This window comes from Acomys russatus, chromosome 27 (genome assembly GCF_903995435.1).
Source record: "Acomys russatus chromosome 27, mAcoRus1.1, whole genome shotgun sequence".
In the NCBI taxonomy this organism is placed as follows: Eukaryota; Metazoa; Chordata; class Mammalia; order Rodentia; family Muridae; genus Acomys; species Acomys russatus.
This window is the reverse complement of record NC_067163.1, coordinates 18,042,500-18,053,931: the sequence shown is the minus strand read 5'-3', so window position 1 is coordinate 18,053,931 and position 11,432 is coordinate 18,042,500.

Genomic DNA, 11,432 nt, shown 5'->3' with positions numbered 1-11,432 from the left:
CACCATCGTGACTGGCTAGAAATGTCAGATTCTGTGGCCTGAGCTGGAGGCTGTTTCAACCTGGATCTGCTTTACTGATGACAACCATATTTCCAAAGGGCACAGGGGTGGGAGGAGGTGCGGGGGGGGGGGGGAGGGACGACTTCTGATGCTCTCCAGAGTGGCCTCAGGGTAAGGGTGTTGAGAGTGGCGCACTGAGAATAAAGTAGTCCAAGGTGCAACGATGCCTGATGCCAGCTGCCTGCCCTCCCTCCTCCCCTCTCCACTCCACTTTGAATAAAGCTCTTTGTAATCCAGGCTGGCACCCAACTCCTCAACCTCCAGCCTCCACCTCCAAAGGCCTAGGATTGCAGATGTGTGTTCCTACCATGGCCAGCTGGATGCTGGTCTTCAGATGAACTTAGCTGTCCTGAGGCTGCCAACCCAGGGCCATGCTGAGGTGGGTGGGGATGTGCATCTAAACGTCCAGCAGAGCTTGTCATCATGCAGGTGAAATTTACTCAGATCCCTGAGGCTGCCTGTGGCCGGGTCTATAGTCTCCCACTGGTCCCTTCAAATTCTGAGTTACTGTCCTGGCCTCACTTTGTAGACCAGGCTGGCCTCAAACTCACAGAGATCCATCTATTTCTGCCTGCTGAGTGCTGGGATTAAAAGGCATGTGCCACCACACCTGGCTCCCTACCAGAATTCTAAATCCAAATTTGAAGCAAGATTGTTTTTAAATACTAGCCAGGGCAACGGACACTGGCCAGGTCCATATCCAGAATTCTGAGAGAATGGCACTACTTTAGTCAGAAGCTTATAAAGGCAAAACCTGACGTACTTCCTGTGATAAAAGCACATCCTGTGCAGCTGAGGCAATCAAGCTTGTTTACAGAAACAAAAACCAGTAGGTTGTGATCTTACATGAACAACAGCCCCCAGCACTCCAGGAAGTTATCTGTCCTTGGGCAAGTGGGGCTTACAGGTTGGAGGCATTTTTGGTTTTATAGCTCTCTTAAGTACAGTAATGTAAACTTTAGCCATTATGTCACTTCTGTCCAGCAGCACCTTTCTCCCCTCCACATAAGTGTTGAGGGGTGGTGGGCCTTCTGCAAGGTTTTATGATATGTAAGGATGATACGGCAGCAGCGAGGTGACCCCATGGCAGGCCCATGGCAAGGTGTAATTCCCTGAGGACTTGTGCCATGCAACAGATCTGGTATAAAGGAGATTTATTGTGGAGAAGCGGGAATGGGCCTGGAGAAAGGATAGACAGTGAGTGGGCCCATGGTGGGGGAGCTCAGGGAGAGAAAGAGGACCCCCAGGACAGAGAGAGAAAAAAATGGATACGGGGGACAGAGGGAAGCTGGGGGTGGGGTCGGGTGGAGGGCGGACCTTTTAACTGGTACACACCTGGAGGTGGCAGGAGATAACATAAGCAATTGCTAGGACCCTGAAGGCCGGCCAGCTGAATCTCCTGTACACTAACACCAGCAGCCTGGGTTCTGTCTGGTCTTCTCTTCCTGACAAGGCCAGCACATCCCTGAGTCCCTCCAAATGTGACCCAGGCCACAGAGAAGTGAATTTGCTCCACACAGAATACTTAGTAACCCCCTATGAGGCCTCATTATCCTGTCCCTAGAATCTCTTGGGTGGCTAAGAATGCAGCAAGTTCCTCCCCACCTGGATTGCTTATAAGCTCTCAAGCCTCTGGCAAGTCCTATGGTTGATCTTGGCTATCAGTTTGACTGGATCTGATCCGAGAAGGCATTTTCTGGAGGGATTAACTGAGCAGAGAAGACTCTCCCCCAACATGGGCGACACTTTCTGTTGGGAGCCCAGACACAACAGAGTCTTGGGGGGAACACAGTGTTGTGGCATTGTCAAACCTGAGATTCACAAGAGAAAGGCCAGGTCCATATTTTTTTATTCCAATTTGAAGCAAGCTTTGATTAAATACTGGCCAGGAACATCCCAGGGTTCCCAGGAAATGGCATCGCCTCAAAGCTTTGCAGCCTTAAAAAGGCAAAACCAAAATGCCGCTGTCATCAGAGGCACATATACATCCTGATGTGTTTGCTGCCTACATACCTCTCACCTACATGTGGTCAAGCACATCAAGTGCAGTTGAGTCAAAGAAACTCGTTTAGGGAAGTAAAAACATGTAGCATGTTCTCTCTCATTAACAATACCTGTTAGCGTTTCAGGAAGTGTCCGTCCCTGGGCAAGCGGCTTACAGGCTAGACGCATGTTTGCTCATAGATCTCTTAGGCACAGTAATTAAAACTTAAAACATAACTTTGGCTCTCACAGCATCCCACCTGCAGCTACCAGAGCTCTTAGCTTCTCCAGTGTGCAGGCAGCCGTTGTTGGGTTCCCTTGTCCATAGCATGTCAATCACTCAAATAAACGCAATATATTCGTTCTATCAGTTTTTTTTTCCTCTTGAAGACAATGACTAATACAGGCAGTGTGGTCAGGCTCTTAAGTCTGTGAGCTTCCCGCAATACAATCCTGCTTCTGGGAGGCAGTATGGAGGGTGGGAGCTGTCGCTCGGCTGGTGGAGTGATTGCGTAGCACAGCATAGCCATAAGCAGCCGCATGCTCGAAATCTCAGCAACTGGGAGGTGCAAGTGAGAGGATCAAAAGTTCAAAGTCCGAAGCTAGGCAGGGATAAGAGATTCTGGCTGTGCGTGTGTGCGTGCGTAGTTTGGAGAAAAATAGATATAAGGCTTCACTACCCAGGAGCTTTCTTGTGTTCCTCCAATGAAAATGAGTTTCCTAGTTAGAGGGTCCTATAGTTAGATACAATTAGTTTTTTTACATTTTCTTTCTTTCGTTTGTTTGTTTGCTTGTTTATGAGATAGGTTTCAATAGCCTTGGCTGTACTGGACTCACTTTGTAGACCAGGCTGGCCCCAAATTCACAGAGATCTGCCTGCCTCTGTCTCCCAGAACCCTGGCATTACAAGCATGAGCCGCTGAGCCCAGCTTTTTCTACATTTTTTTTTACAACTTTAAAAAAAAAAGATTTTTTTTTTTTTTTTTTGTATATGACAAAGAAACCAAATCCATGCAATGGAGAAAAAGATAGCATTTTCAGCAAGTGGTGCTGGTCTAACTGGAGGTCTGCTTGTAAAAAAAAAAAAAAAAAAAAAAAAAAAAGCAACTAGATCCATATTTATCACTGCACAAAACTAAGGTCCAAGTGGATTAAAGACCTCAACATAAAACCAGACACACTAAATCTGTTAGAAGAAAAAGTGGGAAGGATCCTTGAACTCACTGGTACAGAAGACAACTTCCTGAACAGAACACCAATAGCTGAGGCTCTAAGATCAATAATTAATAAATGGGACCTCATGAAACTGAAAAACTTCTGTAAGGCAAAGGACACTGTCAACAGAAGAAAATAACAGGCCACTGACTGGGAGAAGATCTTCACCAACCCTACATCCAACAAAGGGCTAATGTCTAAAATATATAAAGAACTCAGGAAAGTAAACATCAACAAACCAAATAATCCTATTTAAAAATGGGATACAGGCCTTAGAGATGGCTCAGAGGTTAAGAGCACACTGTCTGTTCTTTCAAAGGTCCTGAGTTCAATTCCCAGAAACCATATGGTAGCTCACAACCACCTATAATGAGATTTGGTGCCCTCTTCTGGTGTGCAGGCATACATGCAGGCAGAATACTGTACAAATAATAAAGAAATCTTTTTTTAAAATGGGGTACAAAGCTAAACAGAATTCTCAACAGAATAGCATGGAACAGCTGAGAAACACCTAAACACATGTTCAATGTCCTTAGTTACTATAGACAAAAGGGAGAGCATAGCTAGAGGCAGAGACAGCTGGGAGAGTCCAGAGTGGACATGCCCCTGAGTCATGTGAGGAGGGGGTGGGGGCAGAAGGGAGAGCAGAGAAGAGGACTTGGTACAACAGCCAAGAGGGCAGAAGGTTTTTTTTTAAAAAGGTGGTCAGGTAACCAAAATGGCTGGATTATATGAGGAAGAGCCTCTCAGGGGAGGACAGCCTACTTCCTGGGCTGGAGAGTTGGGGGCGGGGGGCGGGGGGCATAGAGGGAGGGCCATACCCTGGAACAGGTAGGGACTGAGGGGTGCTAAGAGAGCCTAGCAGTCAGGTCCACTCCGATATGTTAAGTAGGCATCTCAGCCATTTGTCCCAGGGTTTGAGACTTAACACAAAAACACCTGGCTTTCAGACTGTGTTCCACTGTGCAACTCCAGCTGTGTTGGAATCCACTGTGTGTCCAGGCTGACCTCAAACTCAATATCCTACTGCCCACACCTCAGAGGAACTGGAATGCATGGGCTACCATGCATGGCCTTGTGTTTTAGCACTGTGGCAACATAGTGAGACCCCGTCTCAAAAATATTCTTTTTCCTTCCTTCCTTCTTTCCTTCGTGTGTGTGTGTGTGTGTGTGTGTGTGTGTGTGTGTGTGTGTGTGTGTTGTATACATCCATGCCATGGTGCAGTATGGCGGTCAGGTGACAACTTTCCAGAGTCCGTTGTCTCCTTCTATTACATGGGGCCTAGAGATTAAACTTAGATCCTCCGGTTAAGCACCAGGCACCTTTACCTGCTGTGCCACCTCACCAGCCCAGAGTTTACCATGACTTTGAAAAAGGTTCCCAGGCCTGTGACTGGGATGTGGTTGGCACAGTGCTTATCTAGCAGGCACAAAGTCCTGGGTTCCATCCCTAATACCAAAACAAACAAACAAACAAGCAACAACAACAACAATCACAGGTAGAGGGACACATACCTATAGGCCCAGCACTCAAAGTCCAAGGGATCAAAAAGTTCCCCAGCTACACAGAAAAGGTGAGGCTAGCCTAAGCTACAGAAGGCCATGTCTCAGAGAAAGCATGGGAAGGGGGGAGGGGGTGGAGTGGTCCTAAGCAATAACCACTCCAGATCTCTTGTTTTGTTATGTTTTGTTTTCTGAGACAACGTTTGATTGTGTAGCTTGGCTGTCTTGGACTCACTTTGTAGACCAGGCTGGCCTGGAACTCACAGCCACCCACCTGCCTCTGCCTTCCAAGTGCTGGGATTAAAGGTGTGTGCCACCACCGCCCGGCTCCAGATCTCTTTCAAAGTCAGTCACTATAGGAGTCAGAGGCAGAATTTTGGTCTGTGAGCTGTTTAATCAGTAGTAAGTTAACGATGGGAGGACCACTGTGGTCCAGCCAGGAGAAGGAACGTAGGGCTAACTCAGCAAAAGAAACTATGGGAAATCAGTGGGGTTTGTTAGAGAGGGGTTACAATGGCACAGGGGTTTGGTCCTGCCTTCCTTCTTCCTGAGTCTTGAGGTCGTCAAGTTTTGGGACAGCAGGTGGCGATGTTTAGCAAACTTGGGCACTGGCAAGAAAACCTGAACTTTGAACTTGAGAATTGGTCATCAATAGCCTGGTAGCCACTTCCTTTTATGACCATAGAAGAATATGGCACTGGACACATTCTTTTATCCTCTTTAAGCTTTTCAGAGCTCTTCATTGGGTCCTAGGAAGGAAGGCAGCTAGGATCTGTGATCACGAGTGAGTATGTGGGTGTGTGCACGTGTGTGTGTGCATGCATTCATGTGTGTTCAGATTTCAAATGCTTCCGGAATGCAGTTCTGCTAAACTCCTGGGCGGAGGCCACCTGAAGTCTTTCTGGAGAGGTGGTGAAACTCAGAGCCATCTCCACACTTGCTCTGCCCAGCACCTTCAGTAGCTTTGCCAGCTCTTCGTGGTCCTGGGTTTGACACCTTTCCTCAGAAAGCAGAATTCAAGCTGGGTGGTGGCAACACACATCTTTAACCCCAGCACTCAAAAGGCAGAGGCGAGGCAGGTGGATCTCTGCGTTCAAGGCTAGCCTGGACTAGAGGGAGATCCAGCTCTGCCAGGGTTACACAGAGCAAACCCTGTCTCAAAAAAAACAAAAGAAAAGAAGCACTTTTTTCTTTACACAAAAGACTAATACACATAAAAAATTTTTAAAAATCAGAGATTTGTGAGATAGTTCAGCAGGTACTATGTTCACTGCCAAGCCTCCAGGACCGACACAACGGAAGGAGAGATTTATGGTGTAAACTGACATTTTTTTTTCCTTTGTGGTTTTTCGAGATAGGGTTTCTCTGTGTAGCCCTGGCTGTCCTGAAACTCAGTCTGTAGACCAGGCTGGTCTCGAACTCACAGAGATCTGCTTCCTGAGTACTAGGATTACAGGTGTGAGCCACATAAAGGACAAAGTTGACTTTTACAGTCATCTGCACAGCCTGGTAACCAGGATGTAATATTAGATTCCCTGGAGTTGGCATTACAGGTGTTTGTGACCTGTACCACGTGGGTGCTGGAAATCAAACAGGTCTTCTGGAAGAGCAACAAATGCTCTTAGCTGATGATCTGTATCTTCAGCCCCTCTGTTTATTTACTGTGTGGAGTGTGTCAGAGCATGTGTTGGAAGCTCAGGACAATTTCTGGGACTTGGATCTTTCCTTCTGTCGTGTGAGTCCTGAGGATTGAACTCTGGTCATCAGGCTTGGCCGCAAGCATCTTTACCCATTGAGCCATCAGGCTGGCCCCTGAGATGCATTTTTAACTTCCAGGTTTGTTGCTTTGTTTGTTTTGTTTTCTGGTTTTTCAAGACAGGGTTTCTCTGTGTAGCCCTGGATATCCTGGATTTGCTTAGTAGACCAGGCTGGCCTTGAACTCACAAAGATCTGCCTGCGCCACCATTCCTGGCACAAAACTGGTTTTCCATGGTGAAGCACAGCAGGGTCTCAGCTAGACAGTTGGTTTTTATGAATGACGCATTGTTAGTAGTTGTCTGTATCTTACAGTGCTATGAAATGGCTGCTACTGAGTCAAAACCAGACACCCCAGAGTGTGTTTCAGAGAATGTAGTTTTCTCCATCCATTAAAGCACAAAAATGTCCCTGCTATATAATGTTATGGATCTAGGAATCCCTTCTTGTTGTTCTTGTTTTGTCTTATTTCAAGACAGTGTTTCTCTGTATAGGTCTGGCTATTCTAGAATTCGCTCTGTAGACCAGGCTGGCCTCAAACTCAGAGGTCTACCTGCCTCTGCCTCCAGAGTTCTGGGATTAAAGGTGTGCGCATAAGCTTTTCAGCCAACATCGTGTTTCAGAACACTATTCCGCCCAGTACGCTGCATGAGGTATGTACATGTGTGTATGGTGTGTATATGTATGATGTAGGTATGTGTACGCACATATGTGTGCCACAGCTAGTGTGTAGAGCTCATATGACAACATTATGGCACGTGCTCTCTCCTTTTTCTTCTCAGCAATGGTTTAGGGGATCAAACTCTAATTGTCAGATCTGCATGGCAAGCACCTTTAGTCACTATGCTGGTTGGTTTTTTTTTTGTCACCTTGACACAGGCTAGGATCATCTGGGAAGAGAGAGCCTCAACTGAGAAAACGCCTCTGTAAGATTGGCCAATAGGCAGCATGGCTTCCATGGCACTGGATACTCTCTATGGTCTCTTTCTTCTCCAAAGCCCTTTGAAACCTAATGTGTTGGTAAGGATGACTAATACTTTAGAGAAATGGAGGAAATACTTCCAAATGCTTGGTAGGCTATGACCACCTTCTAACCGGAAAGGGAGGGTGAAAGTGGGAAGTCAAGGTGGGTGCTGGAAGTTGCCATCATTAAAATATCCCTGACCTATAAATGTGCCCGTTTTTGAGGGCTCCCCTGTGGTAAATCCGGGACAGCCAAGGCTACACAGAAAAACCCTGTCTCAAAAACAAAAACAAAAACAAAAAACAAACAACTCCTGCCCCCATCCCGAAAAGAGAGAGAGAACAGGGCTGGAGAGATGGCTCAGTGGTTAAGAGTACTGACTGCTCTTCCAGAGGACCCACGTTCAATTCCTAACACCCACATAACAGTTCACAGCTGTCTATAACTCCAAGATCTGACACCCTCACACAGACATACATGCAAGCAAAACACCAACGCACATAAAATAAATACAATTATTTTTTTAAAAAGAGAGAGAGAGAACATATTCATGACTTTGAGATTACAATGACTATTTTAGACATGGCACAAAGCACTAACCATGAAAGAAAAAACTGAAAACTCAAACTGCATTAAACTTAGGAGCTTCTTTTTATCCAGCAATGCCACTGAGCATACAGGAGGTGGGTCAAGGGTTGGAGAAGATATGTGTAATACATGCCTTGCATTGCTTTTCTTTTAAACAGGCTCTCCTATTTCCCAGGCTGGCCTTGAACTTAGTATGTAGTACAGGTTGCCTCAATACAGGTTATCTCAAACTGGTGATCCTCCTGCCTCAGCCTCCTGTCACTGAGATAGAAAAATACTATTAAGAAGACAGGAAAGGGGAGCTGGAGAGATGGCTCAGCAGTTAACAGCACTAACTGCTCTTCCAAAGGGGGTTCAATTCCCAGCACCCACATGGCAGCTCACAACTGTCTGTAACTCCAAGATCTGACACCCTCACACAGACATACATGAAGGCAAAACACCAATCCACAAAACATATAAATAAATAAATAAATATTTTTTTAAAAAAAGAAAAAGACAGGAAAGGAAAAAAATAATAAAAGATATACACAAGTATATCACAAAGACCCTACCCATTGGGGGGAAGGAAAGATCATTAGATATTGGGGAATTATACATTCAAACCCCTGCTTGGCCCCCAGAAGGGAAATACTTCTTAAAAGCACAGCAACAGTAGAGGTGGACACAACCATGGAAAAACCGGATCTATCAAACGTCAGTAGGAGTATGAGTTGGTGTAGCCTCTTAGGGAAACTCTTTGGTAATAGCTCTTAGTGACAGGCATATACTTACCCTATGACCTAGCAATTCCATTCCTGGGTGTGAGTGTCCGTCTACATGTGCGCACCCAAAGTCATGGGGTGATGTGTAGTAATCTTATTCCTGTATCTCCTGTATTCGCTTCTTTTGGCTGCTATATAACTGTACCATAAGCTTGCTAACTTAAAAGCATAGAAATTTACTCTCTCCCCGGGTGGTCTGGAGGTTGGAATTCTAAAGCCAGGGTATCAGTGGTAATGAGCTCACTCCAGGGACTCTGAGTGAGATTTTTATTCCTTGTCTCTTTCAGCCTCCAGTTTCTATATGTCAGTTTTCTATACTATAACAAAAGACCTGAGGGCAATTAACTTGAAAAGAGCACAGGCTTATTTTGGCTCACTGTTTAAGATGCTTCTTAATTGGTTAGTTCATTGCTTTTGGGCCTATGGTGAAATAGCATGGCATGGCCAAGGTAGGAGCATGTGGCAAAGGAAATACGTCATCTCATAATGAGATGCAAAAGAGAGAAAGCAGAAGAGACTGGGGTCCTCACAGCCCTCCTATGACCTACGGTCTCCCACTAAACCTTACCTCTTAGATGTTATGCCGCCTCACACTAGCGACTTCTGGGGACTAAGATTTACCACAGAAGCTCCAGAGAAAGGACCCCGCCCAACCCAGCTTTGGGCCAATGAGTTCATTGCTGTTACTCAGCAAGCCGGGCCAGGGGTTACTTAGAGGAGTGTGGAGTGACTCAAAGGCAAGTGGATCACAAAGAGACCCACTCCACTCAGGACAACCAACTCCCGGGAGCTCCACAGGAGGCTCTCTCTCCTCGCCTCAGCAACTAGTTACTGCTTCGATAGCCTTGGCAACCGGCCTTTGGGATCTTGGAGCTCTCCGAGTTTCTTGAGCCTTATAAGTTGTCGTATCTTGCTCACTCTCATAAACCTCCCTCCCTCCTCCCTTCTCCCTCCTCCCTCCTCCCTCCTCTCTCCTCCCTCCAGGGCAGAATGCTTCAATTGGGAGAAGACAAACTATACCACAGGAGACCTTGCAGATCCAATCCTTAGCGATATATATAGCTTGATCCTCTGCCTCTTTCTCCTAGCTTTCCCCTTTCCTTTTTCTGTCTGTGGAGTCTCTCTCTGCTTCATCCCACGTTCTCCCCTCCATCCTTTGTGTTGAGGAGGAAGACTGTACCATCTAGGCAAGCCTCCCCTGTTGCATTACACTGCTCTGCTGCTCGACACTTCTCTCCCCAGTGCAAGGAGAAATTCTTCTCACATATCTTGGTTGTTCTAGTGGGCTTTCGTGTCACTGCCTTTCACTGGTGAAGGCTTGCTTCCACTTGAAGCGGGGTGGATGGTGGGTGGGTGGGGTCTTTGGGAGAATGCTGTTCTGGAATAATGTGCATACCCAGAAGGAGTGGTATACATCCTAGTATGGGTAAAGGGGTAGGACTTCCCCAAAGTGGACTCACAGCAAGGACTATTAAGGTAAGTGTTATTATCCTCAGGTTAAAAGCTAACATAATGGCTCAGTGGTTAAGAGCACTGCCTCTTCTTCCAAAGCACCGGGGTTCAATTCCCAGCACCCACATGGCATTTCACAACTGTCTGTAATTCCAAGATTTGACACTTTCACACCAATGCACATAGATTAAAACTAAATAAAATATTTTTTAAAAAAGCTAACATAAACCGGACGTGGTGACGCACACCTTTAATCCCAGCACTTGAGAGGCAGAGGCAGGTGGATCGCTGTGAGTTCGAGGCCAGCCTGGTCTACAAAGCAAATCTAGGACAGCCAAGGCTACACAGAGAAACCCTGTCTCGAAAAACCAAAAAAAAAAAAAAAAAAAAAAAAAAAGCTACCATATTTGTACTTTGTATAGTGGCATCAAAATGGAAGAAGAGCTAACAGAAGGTAGGTCAACCCACAGGGGTCACAAAACCTCAAGAGATAAACTCTAGTGGCTGATAGAGGGAAGCCTGGGAAGGGAGCAAACCTCTAAGGCATGGTATCTAATGGGACAACTCAAGGTTTTGGGGCAGCAAAATTTCTGCTTTCCCCGTATGCCAAAAAATGGCTCTAGAATAGTCAAGTGGGGCTTGCAGCTAGAAACACACAACAACAGTTTCTCACCTGCAGCTCCACGTTCTACCCCTGCTATAATGCCTCCGCTTACTTTCGTAATAAGAACAAACGAAACCAACCTTGGATTTTAAAAGTATTTGTACAGGGCAGTGTTGTGGCAGCTGCAGAGATTTAACAGCCAAATGGCTGGTGGTTGCGGAGTCATTTGTCTCCTCTGCTCACGAGGAACTGGAAGGCCTCGCTGGCTGGAAATGGTGAGGTGCCTACTTCTCGTGAACACAAGAGTAAAACAGGGTTCAAAGTGCCAAGAGACGGACTAGAAAATAGGAGACGCGGAAAGTCTTTGTGCGGAGAGAGAAGAAGTGGGAACACATCTGTTCTAGGGCGTGGAGCCCCAGAGGGATCTAGAGCTTTCCCTGAGGGTCTTGACAACACCTTCATGCTATCTACGACACAGGCTTGTTAGGCAACAGCACCAAGGGTGCAGAGACAACCCATGGATGTTAGCTCCATTCACTGCAAG